This window comes from Entelurus aequoreus, linkage group LG18 (assembly GCF_033978785.1).
Source record: "Entelurus aequoreus isolate RoL-2023_Sb linkage group LG18, RoL_Eaeq_v1.1, whole genome shotgun sequence".
Taxonomy (NCBI): domain Eukaryota; kingdom Metazoa; phylum Chordata; class Actinopteri; order Syngnathiformes; family Syngnathidae; genus Entelurus; species Entelurus aequoreus.
This window is the reverse complement of record NC_084748.1, coordinates 8842595-8864717: the sequence shown is the minus strand read 5'-3', so window position 1 is coordinate 8864717 and position 22123 is coordinate 8842595.

The following is a 22123-nucleotide window of genomic DNA, read 5'->3' as shown; positions in this document are numbered from 1 at the left end:
TAACAATAAAATAATAATCTAATAATTATATCTAACCTGCTTACAGTTTGAAAGGAAAAACCTCTCAAATAAAAGGATCTAAGTAAAGTAAGTAATTAGATGAAAAGTCATTACCATGGAAGGGCGATACCGGGAATATTGGTATCGATGCGATGCCAATAAAATATCGAGCTCGTATTGCCGATACTGATTTTTTTTTTATTATTTGGAAAATTTTGTGAATTTTTCTAGTTGATTATGATTATGAAAACATGATTTTATGATTTATGATCATGATTTTACTACTAATTACAACGATCTAAAGCAGGGGTTCTTAACCTTTTGGACTTCTGGGCCCGCTCAAATATTAACACTAAAATAATAATCTAATAATTATATCTAACCTGCTTACAGTTTGAAAGGAAAAACCTCTCAAATAAAAGGATCTAAGTAAAGTAAGTAATTAGGTGAAAAGTCATTACCATGGAAGGGCGATACCGGGAATATTGGTATCGATGCGATGCCAATAAAATATCGAGCTCGTATTGTCGATACTGATTTTTTTTAATTATTTGAAAAATTTTGTGAATTTTTCTAGTTGATTATGATTATGAAAATATGATTTTATGATTTATGATCATGATTTGATTACGACAATCTGAAGCAGGGGTTCTTAACCTTTTGGACTTCTGGGCCCGCTCAAATATTAACACTAAAATAATAACCTAATAATTATATCTAACCTGCTTACAGTTTGAAAGGAAAAACCTCTCAAATAAAAGGATCTAAGTAAAGTAAGTAATTAGGTGAAAAATCATTACCATGGAAGGGCGATACCGGGAATATTAGTATCGATGCGATGCCAATAAAATATCGAGCTCGTATTGTCGATACTGATTTTTTTTAATTTTTTGGAAAATTTTGTGCATTTTTCTAGTTGATTATGATTAGGAAAACATGATTTTATGATTTATGATCATGATTTGAATACGACAATCCAAAGCAGGGGTTCTTAACCTTTTGGACTTCTGGGCCCGCTCAAATATTAACACTACAATAATAATCTAATAATTATATCTAACCTGCTTACAGTTTCAAAGGAAAAACCTCTCAAATAAAAGGATCTAAGTAAAGTAAGTAATTAGGTGAAAAGTCATTACCATGGAAGGGCGATACCGGGAATATTGGTATCGATGCGATGCCAATAAAATATCGAGCTCGTATTGTCGATACTGATTTTTTTTAATTATTTGAAAAATTTTGTGAATTTTTCTAGTTGATTATGATTATGAAAATATGATTTTATGATTTATGATCATGATTTGATTACGACAATCTAAAGCAGGGGTTCTTAACCTTTTGGACTTCTGGGCCCGCTCAAATATTAACAATAAAATAATAATCTAATAATTATATCTAACCTGCTTACAGTTTAAAAGGAAAAACCTCTCAAATAAAAGGATCTAAGAAAAGTAATTAGGTGAAAAGTCATTACCATGGAAGGGCGATACCGGGAATATTGGTATCGATGCGATGCCAATAAAATATCGCGCTCGTATTGTCGATACTGATTTTTTTTAATTATTTGGAAAATTTTGTGAATTTTTCTAGTTGATTATGATTATGAAAACATGATTTTATGATTTATGATCATGATTTGATTACGACAATCTAAAGCAGGGGTTCTTAACCTTTTGGACTTCTGGGCCCGCTCAAATATTAACACTAAAATAATAACCTAATAATTATATCTAACCTGCTTACAGTTTAAAAGGAAAAACCTCTCAAATAAAAGGATCTAAGTAAAGTAAGTAATTAGATGAAAAGTCATTACCATGGAAGGGCGATACCGGGAATATTGGAATCGATGCGATGCCAATAAAATATCGAGCTCGTATTGTTGATACTGATTTTTTTTTAATTATTTGGAAAATTTTGTGAATTTTTCTAGTTGATTATGATTAGGAAAACATGATTTTATGATTTATGATCATGATTTGATTACGACAATCTAAAGCAGGGGTTCTTAACCTTTTGGACTTCTGGGCCCGCTCAAATATTAACAATAAAATAATAATCTAATAATTATATCTAACCTGCTTACAGTTTAAAAGGAAAAACCTCTCAAATAAAAGGATCTAAGAAAAGTAATTAGGTGAAAAGTCATTACCATGGAAGGGCGATACCGGGAATATTGGTATCGATGCGATGCCAATAAAATATCGCGCTCGTATTGTCGATACTGATTTTTTTTAATTATTTGGAAAATTTTGTGAATTTTTCTAGTTGATTATGATTATGAAAACATGATTTTATGATTTATGATCATGATTTGATTACGACAATCTAAAGCAGGGGTTCTTAACCTTTTGGACTTCTGGGCCCGCTCAAATATTAACACTACAATAATAATCTAATAATTATATCTAACCTGCTTACAGTTTAAAAGGAAAAACCTCACAAATAAAAGGATCTAAGCAAAGTAAGTAATTAGATGAAAAGTCATTACCATGGAAGGGCGATACCGGGAATATTGGAATCGATGCGATGCCAATAAAATATCGAGCTCGTATTGTTGATACTGATTTTTTTTTAATTATTTGGAACATTTTGTGAATTTTTCTAGTTGATTATGATTAGGAAAACATGATTTTATGATTTATGATCATGATTTGATTACGACAATCTAAAGCAGGGGTTCTTAACCTTTTGGACTTCTGGGCCCGCTCAAATATTAACACTACAATAATAATCTAATAATTATATCTAACCTGCTTACAGTTTGAAAGGAAAAACCTCTCAATTAAAAGGATCTAAGAAAAGTAATTAGGTGAAAAGTCATTACCATGGAAGGGCGATACCGGGAATATTGGTATCGATGCGATGCCAATAAAATATTGCGCTCGTATTGTCGATACTGATTTTTTTAAATTATTTGGAAAATTTTGTGAATTTTTCTAGTTGATTATGATTAGGAAAACATGATTTTATGATTTATGATCATGATTTGATTACGACAATCTAAAGCAGGGGTTCTTAACCTTTTGGACTTCTGGGCCCGCTCAAATATTAACACTACAATAATAATCTAATAATTATATCTAACCTGCTTACAGTTTGAAAGGAAAAACCTCACAAATAAAAGGATCTAAGTAAAGTAAGTAATTAGATGAAAAGTCATTACCATGGAAGGGCGATACCGGGAATATTGGTATCGATGCGATGCCAATAAAATATCGCGCTCGTATTATCGATACTGATTTTTTTAAATTATTTGGAAAATTTTGTGAATTTTTCTAGTTTATTATGATTAGAAAAACATGATTTTATGATTTATGATCATGATTTGATTACGACAATCTAAAGCAGGGGTTCTTAACCTTTTGGACTTCTGGGCCCGCTCAAATATTAACACTACAATAATAATCTAATAATTATATCTAACCTGCTTACAGTTTGAAAGGAAAAACCTCTCAAATAAAAGGATCTAAGTAAAGTAAGTAATTAGGTGAAAAGTCATTACCATGGAAGGGCGATACCGGGAATATTGGTATCGATGCGATGCCAATAAAATATCGCGCTCGTATTATCGATACTGATTTTTTTAAATTATTTGGAAAATTTTGTGAATTTTTCTAGTTTATTATGATTAGAAAAACATGATTTTATGATTTATGATCATGATTTGATTACGACAATCTAAAGCAGGGGTTCTTAACCTTTTGGACTTCTGGGCCCGCTCAAATATTAACACTACAATAATAATCTAATAATTATATCTAACCTGCTTACAGTTTGAAAGGAAAAACCTCTCAAATAAAAGGATCTAAGTAAAGTAAGTAATTAGGTGAAAAGTCGTTACCATGGAAGGGCGATACCGGGAATATTAGTATCGATGTGATGCCAATAAAATATCGAGCTTGTATTGTCGATACTGAATTTTTTAAAATTATTTGGAAAATTTTGTGAATTTTCCTAGTTGATTATGATTAGGAAAACATGATTTTATGATTTATGATCATGATCTTATTACTAATTCCAACAATCTAAATCTGGGATTCTTAACCTTTTTGACTTCTGGGCCCGCTCAAATATTAACACTAAAATAATAATCTAATAATTATATCTAACCTGCTTACAGTTTGAAAGGAAAAACTTTTCAAATAAAAGGAGCTAAGTAAAGTAAGTAATTAGGTGAAAAGTCATTACCATGGAAGGACGATACCGGGAATATTAGTATCGATGTGATGCCAATAAAATATTGCGCTCGTATTGTCGATACTGATTTTTTTTAAATTATTTGGAAAATTTTGCGAATTTTTCTAGTTGATTATGATTAGGAAAACATGATTTTATGATTTATGATCATGATTTTATTAATAATTACAATGATCTAAAGCAGGGGTTCTTAACCTTTTGGACTTCTGGGCCCGCTCAAATATTAACACTACAATAATAATCTAATAATTATATCTAACCTGCTTACAGTTTGAAAGGAAAAACCTCACAAATAAAAGGATCTAAGAAAAGTAAGTAATTAGATGAAAAGTCATTACCATGGAAGGGCGATACCGGGAATATTGGTATCGATGCGATGCCAATAAAATATCGAGCTTGTATTGTCGATACTGATTTTTTTTTAATTATTTGGAAAATTTTGTGAATTTTTCTAGTTGATTATGATTAGGAAAACATGATTTTATGATTTATGATCATGATTTTATTACTAATTACAACAATCTAAAGCAGGGGTTCTTAACCTTTTGGACTTCTGGGCCCGCTCAAATATTAACACTAAAATAATAATCTAATAATTATATCTAACCTGCTTACAGTTTGAAAGGAAAAACCTCTCAAATAAAAAAATCTAAGTAAAGTAAGTAATTAGATGAAAAGTCATTACCATGGAAGGGCGATACCGGGAATATTGGAATCGATGCGATGCCAATAAAATATCGAGCTTGTATTGTCGATACTGATTTTTTTTAATTATTTGGAAAATTTTGTGAATTTTTCTAGTTGATTATGATTAGGAAAACATGATTTTATGATTTATGATCATGATTTTATTACTAATTACAACGATCTAAAGCAGGGGTTCTTAACCTTTTGGACTTCTGGGCCCGCTCAAATATTAACACTACAATAATAATCTAATAATTATATGTAACCTGCTTACAGTTTGAAAGGAAAAACCTCTCAAATAAAAGGATCTAAGAAAAGTAATTAAGTGAAAAGTCATTACCATGGAAGGGCGATACCGGGAATATTGGTATCGATGCGATGCCAATGAAATATCGGGCTTTTATTGTCGATACTGATTTTTTTTTTTTTACTTAATTGGAAAACTTTGTGAATTTTCTAGCTGATTAAGATTATAAAATATTTACCAAATATTATACTACATATATAACTATATATATAATACAAAATATTAACACTAAAATAATAATACACAATACAATATTGTTGTGTATTGTTTTGTTGGATTGATAAAAAAATAAAAATAAATAAATAATAATAATAATCTAATAATTATATCTAACCTGCTTACAGTTTAAAGGGTAAAACCTGTCAAATGAAATTAAAGCATGCAAAATGATCAAATATTATTATTAAGTCTTAGGTCGGGCTGATTACAAAAATTCATACTATCAAAAGTACTGCAAAAGGGACTGATAAAAATGATAAAACATATTTTTACATAAAAATGCTAAAATAAATTAATTCTAACTGAATTAATAATATAGTTCTTAAATAAACTGTCACTAAAATGTAATGAATACAACTTCAACACTTTAGTCATCATTTTTGCGCTTCAGACTTCTTCTGTTTGTTCGATATTGTCATTACTGCCACAAGTGGTGGAAAAGTGTATTACAGCCACAGCCACAGCCCGTAAAAAACACAGACCGAAACACAGTTTATAAAATAAAAAAATAGGATGCATTAATTATTAGAGTTGTGAATCTTACAACGACTCACGATTCAATTTGATGGTGATTATCGGGCTTATGATACCATTCAGAATCGATTCTCGGTTTTAGACCGATTCTTGCAGTAGTGTATATTGTTTGGATTGGAAATGACAAATGTGAGATATGCAGTAGATTCATTGTCGATGGGGAGAAAATTACGGAAAATTCCAGGAAAAACCGGGAACTTTGGGAAAGGGAAAACATGTTTTGCGTTCTATATAACGGAAGAGTAGCGTGAGTGGGTGGTTGAAAGGTCGGAATAGAGTTTAAAAATGACGCACAATTTGGGGACCAAAAGGCATTGTAGAACTATGAATACATGAATACATGAATACATGAATACACTGCTTATAAATCTATTTTCTGTATGATTCCAATCGATTTTTCAAAGCATTTTTTTAAAAGGGGAAATCGCTGCATTTGCGCATTTTTTAGCACGTGGGCAAAAAAAACAAAAAACACTTGCGAAAACATTACCGTAACTAGCAAGCTAACATTAGCGTGCTAACTTTTTCAACTAATTTTGCAACCGTTCAACTCTAAGCTCATACGACTTGGTATTTGACCCATTTTCTTCTTACGTTTCGGGGCATATAACTTGGTACTTGACACATGCTAACTGTAAGCATGCTAGCATGCTAAAATTAGTGTGCTAACTTTTTAAACTAATTTTGCAACCGTTCACCCTAAGCTAATATGACTTGGTATTTGACGCATGTACTTCTTACGTTTTGTTGCAATCTTGTTCCTGTCTCGTGTCCCAAACTAGAAACTTGACACATGCTAACTGTAAGTATGCTAGCAAGCTAACATTAGCGTGCTAAGTTTTTAAACTCATTTTCAACCGTTCAACCCTAAGCTCATACGACTTGGTACATTACCCATGTTCTTCTTACGTTTTGTTGCAATCTTGTTCCTGTCCCGTGTCCCAAACTAGACACTTGACACATGCTAACTTTGTGCATGTTGGCAAGCTAACATTAGCGTACTAACTTTTTAAACTCAACCGTTCAACCCTAAGCTCATATTTTTTAGCACGTGGGCAAAAAAAAACAAAAAACGCTTGCGAAAACATTACCGTAACTTTCTGTAACGCGTAGCATTTTTCAAGAAGGTGACAATTCCCATTCTTGCTGATTAGACGATAGATGCAGGTTTACTTCTTAAAAAATAAAAAAAATAAAAAAATAAAAAAAAATAAAAAGTTGGTGTTTACTTGAGTCATATTGCTGTCTACACATATCTCTTATGTTTGACCGCCATCTGCTGGTCACACTTATCATTTCACCGAGTACCAAATAAAATAGCTTTGAGGTCGGTAAGCACAACCAAAATAAGGCGCATTGTTGAGTTTTGAGAAAATGAAAGTATTGTAAGTGCGCTTTTTTATAGTCCGAAAAATACGACAAATACATAAATAAATAAATACCTCAAACACAAAACGGGGGGGAAAAAATGAAATTATTGCTGATTGGACGATAAACGCAGGTTTACTTCTAAAAAAAAAATTGTGCTACACGTAAAAATTATTTTTTGTTCATGCAGTACTTCTTAATTCCTCAAGTTGGTCGGGTCGTAAGAAAAGAAGTACAGAAAATGTAGTTTCATTCGGGCAAAGTTAAACATTTGTCTTGTTTGAGCTCACACACCAAAAAAAAAAAAAAAAAAAAGAAATACGTAAAATAAATACATATATAAATAAATAAATACCTCAAACACAAAACGGGACTTTTACTTTAGAAAAAAAAAAAAATTCTTGCTGATTGGACGATTAACGCAGGTTTACTTCTAAAAAAAAAATAATTGTGCTACACGCAAAATAATTTTTTGTCCATGCAGTACTTCTTAATTCCTCAAGTTGGTCGGGTCGTAAGAAAGGAGGCAAAGAAAATTTGGTTTCAATCGGGCAAAGTTAAACATGAGTCTTGTTTGATCTCAGACACCAAAAAATAATAAAATAAAAAAAAGTAAAAATAAATAAAAGGTACCTTGGACACAAACGAGGACTTTTACCTCAGACAATAAGTAAATAAACAAGTAAATAAACAAATAAATACATAAATACCTCAAACAGAAAATAGGATAGAAAATTTGGTTTCAATCGGGCAAAGTTAAACATGCTTCTTGTTTGATTTCAGACACCAAAAAATAAAATAAAATAAAATAAAACAAAATAAAATAAAATAAAATAAAAATAAAATAAAAATAAAATAAAATAAAATAAAATAAAATAAAATAAAAATAAAAATAAAAATAAAAATAAAATAAAATAAAATAAAATAAAATAAAATAAAATAAAATATGTTAAATACATACATAAATAAATAAATAAATACATAAATAAATACTTCAAACAGAAAAGAGGACTTTTACCTTCGACAGAAATACAAATTTTGCTGATTGGACGATAAACGCAGGTTTACTTCGGGAAAAAATTGTGCTACCCGCAAAATAATTTTTTGTCCGTGCAGTACTTCTTAATTCCTCAGGTTGGTCGGGTAGAGAGGAAGGAGGCAAAGAACATTTAGTTTCAATTGGGCAAAGTTAAACATGTGACTTGTTTGAGCTTACACACCAAAAAACAAACAAAAAAATAAATAAATAAATACATAAAATAAATACGTAAATAAATAAATACCTCAAACACAAGACGGGGAAAAAAAGAAAAGAAATTATTGCTGATTGGACGATAAACGCAGGTCTACTTCGTAAAAAAAATTGTGCTACACGCAAAATAATTTTTTGTCCATGCAGTACTTCTTAATTCCTCAAGTTGGTCGGGTCGTAAGAAAGGAGGCAAAGAAAATGTGGTTTCAATCGGGCAAAGTTAAACGTGTGACTTGTTTGATCTTACACACCAAAAAAATAAATAAATACGTAAAATAAATACGTAAATAAATAAATACCTCAAACACAAAACGGGACTTTTACCTTAGGAAAAAAAAAAAATCTTGCTGATTGGACGATAAACGCAGGTTTACTTCGAGAAAAAAATTGTGCTACACGCAAAATAATTTTTTGTCCACGCAGTACTTCTTAATTCCTCAAGTTGGTCGGTCGTAAGAAAGGAGGCAAATAAAATGTAGTTTCAATCGGGCAAAGTTAAACAGGGCAGCTGTGGCTACAAATGTAGCTTACCACCACCGGGTGTCAATGAATGATGGGTTCCCACTTCTCTGTGAGCGCTTTGAGTATCTAATAATAGAAAAGCGCGATATAAAATCTAATCCATTATTATTATTATTATTATTATGTGACTTGTTTGAGCTTACACACCAAAAAATAAATAAAATTTTAAAAAATAAAAGGTACCTTGACACAAACGAGGATTTTTACCTCAGACAATAAGTAAATAGACAAATAAATACATAAATACCTCAAACAGAAAATAGGACTTTTACTTTAGACAAAAAAAATTGCTGAATGGACGATAAACGCAGGTTTATTTCTAAAAAAAAAAAAATTGTGCTACCCGCAAAATAATTTTTTGTCTGTGCAGTACTTCTTAATTCCTCAAGTTGGTCGGGTCGTAAGAAAGGAGGCAAAGAAAATTTGGTTTCAATCGGGCAAAGTCAAACATGTGTCTTGTTTGATCTCACACACCAAAAAAAATAAAAAAATAAAATAAAATAAAATAAAATAAATAAAAGGTACCTTGGACACGAACGAGGACTTTTACCTCAGACAATAAGTAAATAAACAAATAAATACATAAATACCTCAAACAGAAAATAGGACTTTTACCTTAGACAAAAACGCAGGTTTACTTCTAAAAAAAAAAAAAAAAAAAGTGCTATACGCAAAATAATTTTTTGTCCGTGCAGTACTTCTTAATTCCTCAAGTTGGTTGGGTATTAAGAAAGGAGGCAAAGAAAATTTCAATCGGGCAAAGTTAAACATGTGTCTTGTTTGATCTCAGACACCAAAAAATAAAATAAAATAAAATAAAATAAAATAAAATAAAATAAAATAAAATAAAATAAAATAAAATAAAATAAAATGAAAAAAGAAAAAAAAAAGAAGAAAAAAACGTAAATAAACACGTAAATAAATAAATACTTCAAACAGAAAATAGGACTTTTACCTTAGACAAAAACGCAGGTTTACTTCTAAAAAAAAAGAAAAAAAAAAGTGCTATACGCAAAATAATTTTTTGTCCGTGCAGTACTTCTTAATTCCTCAAGTTGGTTGGGTATTAAGAAAGGAGGCAAAGAAAATTTCAATCGGGCAAAGTTAAACATGTGTCTTGTTTGATGTCAGACACCAAAAAATAAAATAAAATAAAATAAAATAAAATAAAATAAAATAAAATAAAATAAAATAAAATAAAATAAAATAAAATAAAATAAATAAATAAAATGAAAAAAGAAAAAAAAAAGAAGAAAAAAACGTAAATAAACACGTAAATAAATAAATACTTCAAACAGAAAAGAGGACATCTACCTTAGACAGAAATAGAAAACTTGCTGATTGGACGATAAACGCATATTTACTTCGGAAAAAAAAATTGCGCTACACGAAAAATATTTCTTTTGTCCATGCAGGACTTCTTAATTCCTCAAGTTCCACCATCTACCATCCTAGTCACGTCCGTTGTGTCTTAGGGGCAAGACACTTCACCCTTGCTCCTGATGGCTGCCGGTTAGCGCCTTGCATGGCAGCTCCCGCCATCAGTGTGTGAATGTGTGTGTGAATGGGTGAATGTGGAAATAGTGTCAAAGCGCTTTGAGTACCTTGAAGGTAGAAAAGCGATATACAAGTATAACCCATTTATCATATATAAGTTGGTCGGGTCGTAAGAAAGTAAGCACAGAAAATGTAGTTTCAATCGGGCAAAGTTAAACAGGGCAGCTGTGGCTACAAATGTAGCTTACCACCACCGGGTGTCAATGAATGATGGGTTCCCACTTCTCTGTGAGCGCTTTGAGTATCTAAAAATAGAAAAGCGCGATAAAAAATCTAATCCATTATTATTATTATTATTATGTGACTTGTTTGAGCTTACACACCAAAAAAAATAAAAAATAAAAATAAATAAAAATAAATAAAAGGTACCTTGGACACAAATGAGGATTTTTTACCTCAGACAATAAGTAAATAAACAAGTAAATACATAAATAAATACATAAATACCTCAAACAGAAAATAGGACTTTTACCTTAGACAAAAAATAAATAAATTGCTGAATGGACGATAAACGCAGGTTTACTTCTAAAAAATAAAAATAAAAATAAAAAGTGCTATACGCAAAATAATTTTTTGTCCGTGCAGTACTTCTTAATTCCTCAAGTTGGTTGGGTATTAAGAAAGGTGGTAAAGAAAATTTGGTTTCAATCGGGCAAAGTTAAACATGTGACTTGTTTGATCTCACACACCAAAAAATAAAATAAAATAAAATAAAATAAAATAAAATAAAATAAAATAAAATAAAATAAAATAAAATAGATTAAATAAAAAAATAACAAAAAAAATGAAATAAAATGAAATAAAATACATAAATAAACACGTAAATAAATAAATACTTCAAACAGAAAAGAGGACTTCTACTTTAGACAGAAATACAAATCTTGCTGATTGGACGATAAACGCATATTTACTTCGGAAAAAAAAATTGCGCTACACGAAAAATATTTTTTTTGTCCATGCAGGACTTCTTAATTCCTCAAGTTCCACCATCTACCATCCTAGTCACGTCCGTTGTGTCTTAGGGGCAAGACACTTCACCCTTGCTCCTGATGGGTCGTGGTTAGCGCCTTGAATGGCAGCTCAGCTCCCGCCATCAGTGTGTGAATGTGTGTGTGAATGGGTGAATGTGGAAATAGTGTCAAAGCGCTTTGAGTACCTTGAAGGTAGAAAAGCGCTATACAAGTATGACCCATTTATCATTTATAAGTTGGTCGGGTCGTAAGAAAGTAAGCACAGAAAATGTAGTTTCAATCGGGCAAAGTTAAACAGGGCAGCTGTGGCTACAAATGTAGCTTACCACCACCGGGTGTCAATGAATGATGGGTTCCCACTTCTCTGTGAGCGCTTTGAGTATCTAAAAATAGAAAAGCGCGATATAAAATCTAATCCATTATTATTATTATTATTATGTGACTTGTTTGAGCTTACACACCAAAAAAATAAAAAATAAAAATAAATAAAAATAAATAAAAGGTACCTTGGACACAAATGAGGATTTTTTTACCTCAGACAATAAGTAAATAAACAAGTAAATACATAAATAAATACATAAATACCTCAAACAGAAAATAGGACTTTTACCTTAGACAAAAAATAAATAAATTGCTGAATGGACGATAAACGCAGGTTTACTTCTAAAAAATAAAAATAAAAATAAAAAGTGCTATACGCAAAATAATTTTTTGTCCGTGCAGTACTTCTTAATTCCTCAAGTTGGTTGGGTATTAAGAAAGGTGGTAAAGAAAATTTGGTTTCAATCGGGCAAAGTTAAACATGTGACTTGTTTGATCTCACACACCAAAAAAAATAAAAAAATAAAATAAAATAAAATAAAATAAATAAAAGGTACCTTGGACACGAACGAGGACTTTTACCTCAGACAATAAGTAAATAAACAAATAAATACATAAATACCTCAAACAGAAAATAGGACTTTTACCTTAGACAAAAACGCAGGTTTACTTCTAAAAAAAAAGAAAAAAAAAAGTGCTATACGCAAAATAATTTATTGTCCGTGCAGTACTTCTTAATTCCTCAAGTTGGTTGGGTATTAAGAAAGGAGGCAAAGAAAATTTCAATCGGGCAAAGTTAAACATGTGTCTTGTTTGATCTCAGACACCAAAAAATAAAATAAAATAAAATAAAATAAAATAAAATAAAATAAAATAAAATAAAATAAAATAAAATAAAATAAAATGAAAAAAGAAAAAAAAAACGTAAATAAACACGTAAATAAATAAATACTTCAAACAGAAAATAGGACTTTTACCTTAGACAAAAACGCAGGTTTACTTCTAAAAAAAAAGAAAAAAAAAAAGTGCTATACGCAAAATAATTTTTTGTCCGTGCAGTACTTCTTAATTCCTCAAGTTGGTTGGGTATTAAGAAAGGAGGCAAAGAAAATTTCAATCGGGCAAAGTTAAACATGTGTCTTGTTTGATCTCAGACACCAAAAAATAAAATAAAATAAAATAAAATAAAATAAAATAAAATAAAATAAAATAAAATAAAATAAAATAAAATGAAAAAAGAAAAAAAAAAGAAAAAAAATACGTAAATAAACACGTAAATAAATAAATACTTCAAACAGAAAAGAGGACATCTACCTTAGACAGAAATAGAAAACTTGCTGACTGGACGATAAACGCATATTTACTTCGGAAAAAAAAATTGCGCTACACGAAAAATATTTTTTTTGTCCATGCAGGACTTCTTAATTCCTCAAGTTCCACCATCTACCATCCTAGTCACGTCCGTTGTGTCTTACGACAAGACACGTCACCCTTGCTCCTGATGGCTGCTGGTTAGCGCCTTGCATGGCAGCTCCCGCCATCAGTGTGTGAATGTGTGTGTGAATGGGTGAATGTGGAAATAGTGTCAAAGCGCTTTGAGTACCTTGAAGGTAGAAAAGCGCTACACAAGTATAACCCATTTATCATTTATAAGTTGGTCGGGTCGTAAGAAAGGAAGCACAGAAAATGTAGTTTCAATCGGGCAAAGTTAAACAGGGCAGCTGTGGCTACAAATGTAGCTTACCACCACCGGGTGTCAATGAATGATGGGTTCCCACTTCTCTGTGAGCGCTTTGAGTATCTAAAAATAGAAAAGCGCGATATAAAATCTAATCCATTATTATTATTATTATTATTATGTGACTTGTTTGAGCTTACACACCAAAAAATAAATAAAATTAAAAAAAATAAAAGGTACCTTGACACAAACGAGGATTTTTACCTTAGACAATAAGTAAATAGACAAATAAATACATAAATACCTCAAACAGAAAATAGGACTTTTACTTTAGACAAAAAAAATTGCTGAATGGACGATAAACGCAGGTTTATTTCTAAAAAAAAAAAAATTGTGCTACCCGCAAAATAATTTTTTGTCTGTGCAGTACTTCTTAATTCCTCAAGTTGGTCGGGTCGTAAGAAAGGAGGCAAAGAAAATTCGGTTTCAATCGGGCAAAGTTAAACATGAGTCTTGTTTGATCTCACACACCAAAAAAAATAAAAAAATAAAATAAAATAAAATGAAATAAATAAAATGTACCCTGGACACGAACGAGGACTTTTACCTCAGACAATAAGTAAATAAACAAATAAATACATAAATACCTCAAACAGAAAATAGGACTTTTACCTTAGACAAAAACGCAGGTTTACTTCTAAAAAAAAAGAAAAAAAAAAGTGCTATACGCAAAATAATTTTTTGTCCGTGCAGTACTTCTTAATTCCTCAAGTTGGTTGGGTATTAAGAAAGGAGGCAAAGAAAATTTCAATCGGGCAAAGTTAAACATGTGTCTTGTTTGATCTCAGACACCAAAAAATAAAATAAAATAAAATAAAATAAAATAAAATAAAATAAAATAAAATAAAATAAATAAAATGAAAAAAGAAAAAAAAAAGAAAAAAAAAAGAAAAAAAATACGTAAATAAACACGTAAATAAATAAATACTTCAAACAGAAAATAGGACTTTTACCTTAGACAAAAACGCAGGTTTACTTCTAAAAAAAAAGAAAAAAAAAGTGCTATACACAAAATAATTTATTGTCCGTGCAGTACTTCTTAATTCCTCAAGTTGGTTGGGTATTAAGAAAGGAGGCAAAGAAAATTTCAATCGGGCAAAGTTAAACATGTGTCTTGTTTGATCTCAGACACCAAAAAATAAAATAAAATAAAATAAAATAAAATAAAATAAAATGAAAAAAGAAAAAAAAAAGAAAAAAAAAAGAAAAAAAAAAGGAAAAAAAAAGAAAAAAAATACGTAAATAAACACGTAAATAAATAAATACTTCAAACAGAAAATAGGACTTTTACCTTAGACAAAAACGCAGGTTTACTTCTAAAAAAAAAGAAAAAAAAAAGTGCTATACACAAAATAATTTATTGTCCGTGCAGTACTTCTTAATTCCTCAAGTTGGTTGGGTATTAAGAAAGGAGGCAAAGAAAATTTCAATCGGGCAAAGTTAAACATGTGTCTTGTTTGATCTCAGACACCAAAAAATAAAATAAAATAAAATAAAATAAAATAAAATAAAATAAAATAAAATAAAATGAAAAAAGAAAAAAAAAAAGAAAAAAAAAAGAAAAAAAATACGTAAATAAACACGTAAATAAATAAATACTTCAAACAGAAAATAGGACTTTTACCTTAGACAAAAACGCAGGTTTACTTCTAAAAAAAAAGAAAAAAAAAGTGCTATAAACAAAATAATTTATTGTCCGTGCAGTACTTCTTAATTCCTCAAGTTGGTTGGGTATTAAGAAAGGAGGCAAAGAAAATTTCAATCGGGCAAAGTTAAACATGTGTCTTGTTTGATCTCAGACACCAAAAAATAAAATAAAATAAAATAAAATAAAATAAATAAATAAATAAATAAAATGAAAAAAGAAAAAAGAAAAAAAAAAGAAAAAAATACATAAATAAACACGTAAATAAATAAATACTTCAAACAGAAAAGAGGACATCTACCTTAGACAGAAATAGAAAACTTGCTGATTGGACGATAAACGCATATTTACTTCGGAAAAAAAAATTGCGCTACACGAAAAAAAAATTTTTGGTCCATGCAGGACTTCTTAATTCCTCAAGTTCCACCTTCTACCATCCTAGTCACGTCCGTTGTGTCTTAGGGGCAAGACACTTCACCCTTGCTCCTGATGGCTGCCGGTTAGCGCCTTCCATGGCAGCTCCCGCCATCAGTGTGTGAATGTGTGTGTGAATGGGTGAATGTGGAAATAGTGTCAAAGCGCTTTGAGTACCTTGAAGGTAGAAAAGCGCTATACAAGTATAACCCATTTATCATTTATAAGTTGGTCGGGTCGTAAGAAAGTAAGCACAGAAAATGTAGTTTCAATCGGGCAAAGTTAAACATGTAAAAAAAAAAAAAAAAAAAAAAAAAAAAAAAAAGGTACCTCGGACAATAACAAAATAAATAAATAACTACCTCAAACAGAAAAAAAGAAACAAAAAAAAACAATAAAAAAAACCAAGGACTTTTTATCAGGTTTTTTTTATACTTTGACACTTTCACAGTTTGGCATGATGGTGTTTTAGCGGCGGACAGGGAGGACAAAGCGTTTAACACAGCAGATAAAATACCTTCTCACGTCTCCATAAATTTGCAGAGATAATGTAAATTAATGCTGGGGGGGGGGGGGGGGGCAAGGGGGGCGAGGGGGGAGATTTACGAGTCCCCCGCGGGCGGGAGGTCCGCGCCTCTCCCGCTCCGATTAGATGGCGGCGTTACATATTGCGTGTCGCGTCCTGACAAACGAGCGGGGGCGTTCCCTGGAAGGTCAGCGTGACCGAGTAGGGGGGGGGGGGGGGGGGGGGGGGGGGGTGTCAGCAGGAGTGAGTGACCCCCCGCAGCCGACCTCAATAAGTACGCGGAACATTCCAGACTTTTACAGCAGTTTGGCCTCAAAGTGTGCATGCAACAAAAATGCTAACAAAGCATGAGGAAGCAAACAATCATTCCAACACAACGGGAAATAGTCAACCAAAAAAAAAACCCAAAAACGGATAAATGGAAGGAGTTTGCTACGTCTACCTACTGTACTGGCTTGTTCTCCAGCTAGCAACTTGTAGGGTTGTCACTTTTTCAGGGTCGAAAACAAAAACGAGTTAGCGCTTCTTTTCTCGCTAAAGGGAAGTGACTCGCCACAACCAACAGATGGCGATGTTCTTCTTACGTTTTAGGGTTAGGAGTCAGGATTAGGGTTGGGGTTAGGGTTAACCCTAACCTAACCCTAACCCCAAACTACACACTTGACACATGCTAACTGTAAGCATGCTAGCAAGCTAACATTAGCGTGCTAACTTTTTTAACTCATTTTGCAACCGTTCAACCCTAAGCTCATATGACTTGGTACTTGACCCATTTTCTTCTTATGTTTCGGGGCATATAACTTGGTACTTGACACATGCTAACTGTAAGTATGCTAGCAAGCTAACATTAGTGTGCTAACTTTTTAAACTCATTTTGCAACCGTTCAACCCTAAGCTCATACGACTTGGTACATTACCCATGTTCTTCTTACGTTTTGTTGCAATCTTGTTCCTGTCCCGTGTCCCAAACTAGACATTTGACACATGCTAACTGTAAGCATGCTAGCAAGCTAACATTAGCGTGCTAACTTTTTTAACTCATTTTGCAACCGTTCAACCCTAAGCTCATATGACTTGGTACTTGACCCATTTTCTTCTTACGTTTCGGGGCATATAACTTGGTACTTGACACATGCTAACTGTAAGCATGCTAGCCAGCTAACATTAGTGTGCTAACTTTTTAAACTAATTTTGCAACCGTTCAACCCTAAGCTCATATGACTTGGTACTTGACCCATTTTCTTCTTACGTTTCGGGGCATATAACTTGGTACTTGACACATAATAACTGTAAGCATGCTAGCAAGTTAACAATAGCGTGCTAACTTTTTCAACTCATTTTGCAACCGTTCAACCCTAAGCTCATACGACTTGGTACATTACCCATGTTCTTCTTACGTTTTGTTGCAATCTTGTTCCTGTCCCGTGTCCCAAACTAGACATTTGGCACATGCTAACTTTAAGCATGCTAGCAAGGTAACATTAGCGCGCTAACTTTTTCAACTAATTTTGCAACCATTCAACCCTAAGCTCGTACGACTTGGTACATTACCCATGTTCTTCTTACGTTTTGTTGCAATCTTGTTCCTGTCCCGTGTCCCAAACTAGACATTTGACACATGCTAACTGTAAGCATGCTAGCAAGCTAACATTAGCGTGCTAACTTTTTTTAACTCATTTTGCAACCGTTCAACCCTAAGCTCATATGACTTGGTACTAGACCCATTTTCTTCTTATGTTTCGGGGAATATAACTTGGTACTTGACACATGCTAACTGTAAGCATGCTAGCAAGCTAACATTAGCGTGCTAACTTTTTAAACTCATTTTGCAACCGTTCAACCCTAAGCTCATACGACTTGGTACATTACCCATGTTCTTCTTACGTTTTATTGCAATCTTGTTCCTGTCCCGTGTCCCAAACTAGACATTTGACACATGCTAACTGTAAGCATGCTAGCAAGCTAACATTAGCGTGCTAACTTTTTCAACTAATTTTGCAACCATTCAACCCTAAGCTCATACGACTTGGTACATTACCCATGTTCTTCTTACGTTTTGTTACAATCTTGTTCCTGTTCCAAACTAGACACTTGACACATGCTAACTGTAAGCATGCTAGCAAGCTAACATTAGCGTGCTAACTTTTTCAACTAATTTTGCAACCGTTCAACGCTAAGCTCATACGACTTGGTACTTGACCCATTTTCTTTTTATGTTTCGGGGCATATAACTTGGTACTTGACACATGCTAACTGTAAGTATGCTAGCAAGCTAACATTAGCGTGCTAACTTTTTAAACTCATTTTGCAACCGTTCAACCCTAAGCTCATACGACTTGGTACATTACCCATGTTCTTCTTACGTTTTGTTGCAATCTTGTTCCTGTCCCGTGTCCCAAACTAGACATTTGACACATGCTAACTGTAAGCATGCTAGCCAGCTAACATTAGCGTGCTAACTTTTTTAACTCATTTTGCAACCGTTCAACCCTAAGCTCATATGACTTGGTACTTGACCCATTTTCTTCTTATGTTTCGGGGCATATAACTTGGTACTTGACACATGCTAACTGTAAGCATGCTAGCAAGCTAACATTAGCGTGCTAACTTTTTCAACTAATTTTGCAACCGTTCAACGCTGAGCTCATATGACTTGGTACTTGACCCATGTTCTTCTTACGTTCTGTTGCAATCTTGTTCCTGTTCCAAACTAGACACCTGACACATGCTAACTGTAAGCATGCTAGCAAGCTAAAATTAGCGTGCTAATTTTTTCAACTAATTTTGCTACCGTTCAACCCTGAGCTCATATGACTTGGTACTTGACCCATGTTCTTCTTACGTTTTGTTGCAATCTTGTTCCTGTTCCAAACTAGACACCTTACACATGCTAACTGTAAGCATGCTAGCAAGCTAACATTAGCGTGCTAACTTTTTCAACTAATTTTGCAACCGTTCAACGCTTAGCTCATATGACTTGGTACTTGACCCATGTTCTTCTTACGTTTTGTTACAATCTTGTTCCTGTTCCAAACTAGACACTTGACACATGCTAACTGTAAGCATGCTAGCAAGCTAAAATTAGCGTGCTAATTTTTTCAACTAATTTTGCTACCGTTCAACCCTGAGCTCATATGACTTGGTACTTGACCCATGTTCTTCTTACGTTCTGTTGCAATCTTGTTCCTGTTCCAAACTAGACACCTGACACATGCTAACTGTAAGCATGCTATCAAGCTAACATTAGCGTGCTAACTTTTTCAACTAATTTTGCAACCGTTCAATCCTAAGCTCATACGACTTGGTATTTGACCCATTTTTTTCTTACGTTTCGGGGCATATAACTTGGTACTTGACACATGCTAACTGTAAGTATGCTAGCAAGCTAAAATTAGCGTGCTAACTTTTTAAACTCATTTTGCAACCGTTCAACCCTAAGCTCATACGACTTGGTACATTACCCATGTTCTTCTTACGTTTTGTTGAAATCTTGTTCCTGTCCCGTGTCCCAAACTAGACATTTGACACATGCTAACTGTAAGCATGCTAGCAAGCTAACATTAGCGTGCTAACTTTTTCAACTAATTTTGCAACCATTCAACCCTAAGCTCATATGACTTGGTACTTGACCCATTTTCTTCTTACGTTTCGGGGCATACAACTTGGTACTTGACACATGCTAACTGTACAAATGCTAGCACGCTAACATTAGCGTGCTAACTTTTTCAACTAATTTTGCAACCGTTCAACCCTAAGCTCATATGACTTGGTACTTGACCCATTTTCTTCTTACGTTTCGGGGCATATAACTTGGTACTTGACACATGCTAACTGTAAAAATGCTAGCACGCTAACATTAGCGTGCTAACTTTTTCAACTAATTTTGCAACCGTTCAACCCTAAGCTCATATGACTTGGTACTTGACCCATGTTCTTCTTACATTTCGGGGCACATAACTTGGTACCTGACACATGCTAACTGTAAGCGTGCTAGCAAGTTAACAATAGCGTGCTAACTTTTTCAACTAATTTTGCAACCGTTCAACCCTAAGCTCATACGACTTGGTACATTACCCATGTTCTTCTTACGTTTTGTTGCAATCTTGTTCCTGTCCCGTGTCCCAAACTAGACATTTGACACATGCTAAATGTAAGCATGCTAGCAAGGTAACATTAGCGCGCTAACTTTTTAAACTCATTTTGCAACCGTTCAACCCTAAGCTCATATGACTTGGTACTTGACCCATGTTCTTCTTATGTTTCGGGGCATATAACTTGGTACTTCACACATGCTAACTGTACAAATGCTAGCATGCTAACATTAACTTGTGAACTTTTAACCCAATTTTGCAGCTGTAAACCTCAGAGTCATATACCTTGGCACGTGACACATGCTAACTGTAAACATGCTAGCAAGCTAACATTAGCATGCTAACTTTTTAAACTAATTTTGCAACCGTTCAACCCTAAGCTCATATAACTTAGTACTTGACCGTTATTCTTCTTACGTTCTTTTTACGTTTTGTTGCAATCTTGTTCCTGTTCCGTGTCCAAAACCCCTGTGGGCAACCTGCAGTGTTCCATTTTTTACGATAATTCTGCCTAGCAACAAATAAACGTACGGTCCTTCTGCTGCGCTAGCTAGCTAGCTACATTGTTTGAATGTTTTACAAAGAGTTAAACCCAAAGTAGCAATCCACTTATTGGTCGTATTTGTGTTACATTACCTCGGCTATGTTCACACCGCAGGTCAATTCCGATGTTTTTTTCCTGTTCGTGACATGTATCGGATTTTTTTTGTCAATGTATACTTTATTCAAACCCGACTTTTTTTGAATACGTGCGTTATTTTAAAAAATATCGGATTTAAGGGTTTTTACAATTAAAGTACTGTAAAAGGTACCATTGTTATTTTTCCGCAAAAATTAAAAAAATCGAGCCACTGGTTTTTTTTAACGTAAAATCTACGTAAAAACAAAAAAAAATGATACCTCTTTAGTTTTTATAGTAAAGTTTTATCAACTGAGCTGTCAGTTTTTATCGTAACATTACCAACTCATTTTTTTTTTTTTACAGTTCGGATATAACTCGTATAAGTACACAATTGCGATTGCAGTCATCCGACCTAAATGTCGTGAAAAGAAGACAAATTCTTCGTAAAAACAGACGAAAGAGCAGAAGGGGGTCCACAAAATGTACATCCAAATTACGATTCTTATTCATCTCGATTTTAAATCTACTCATGATTCCGAATCGAATCGTCACCCCAGGAATCGGATCGTTAGGCGCCTAAAGATTCACAGCCCTACAGAAAACAGTCCGTTGTGAAAAAAGTTTCGGAGAACTCACGTCAAAGTCCTCAGGACAGTACAGACTAAAATTCTTAAACCTCTTTTTTAAATCTTCGACGTGAAATTACTTGAAACTGAGAAAAGTTCGGGACTGACACCAACACGAACGTTTACTTTTGTAAACTCCACATGTAGAGTTCACATTTGATATTCAAAAAATGTTCATTTTTTTTCGGTAACGTGAACGACTCCAGAAAAATATCGGATTTAAGAAAAAAAATCGGAATTGGGCATTGTACCCCTGCAATGTGAACGTAGCGCTACTCTTTTCTGCTCTGTATTTAAACTACGAAAAAGTGACAAAACAAAGTCGGTAAAAATAGGTAAGTAAAAACGTCAACAAGGTTTTTTTCTTCGTAAAAGTTAAGACCACGTAATGTTTTCCGATTTTTCTTTAAAGTGACTGTTTGCAACCCTTACATTGTGCTAACTTTTCAAAAGTGTTGTTAGCATTTCATCCCGTTGTTGTTTTTTTCATCAAAGTGAAAGTGAAAGAGCACTTCGAGCGGAATTG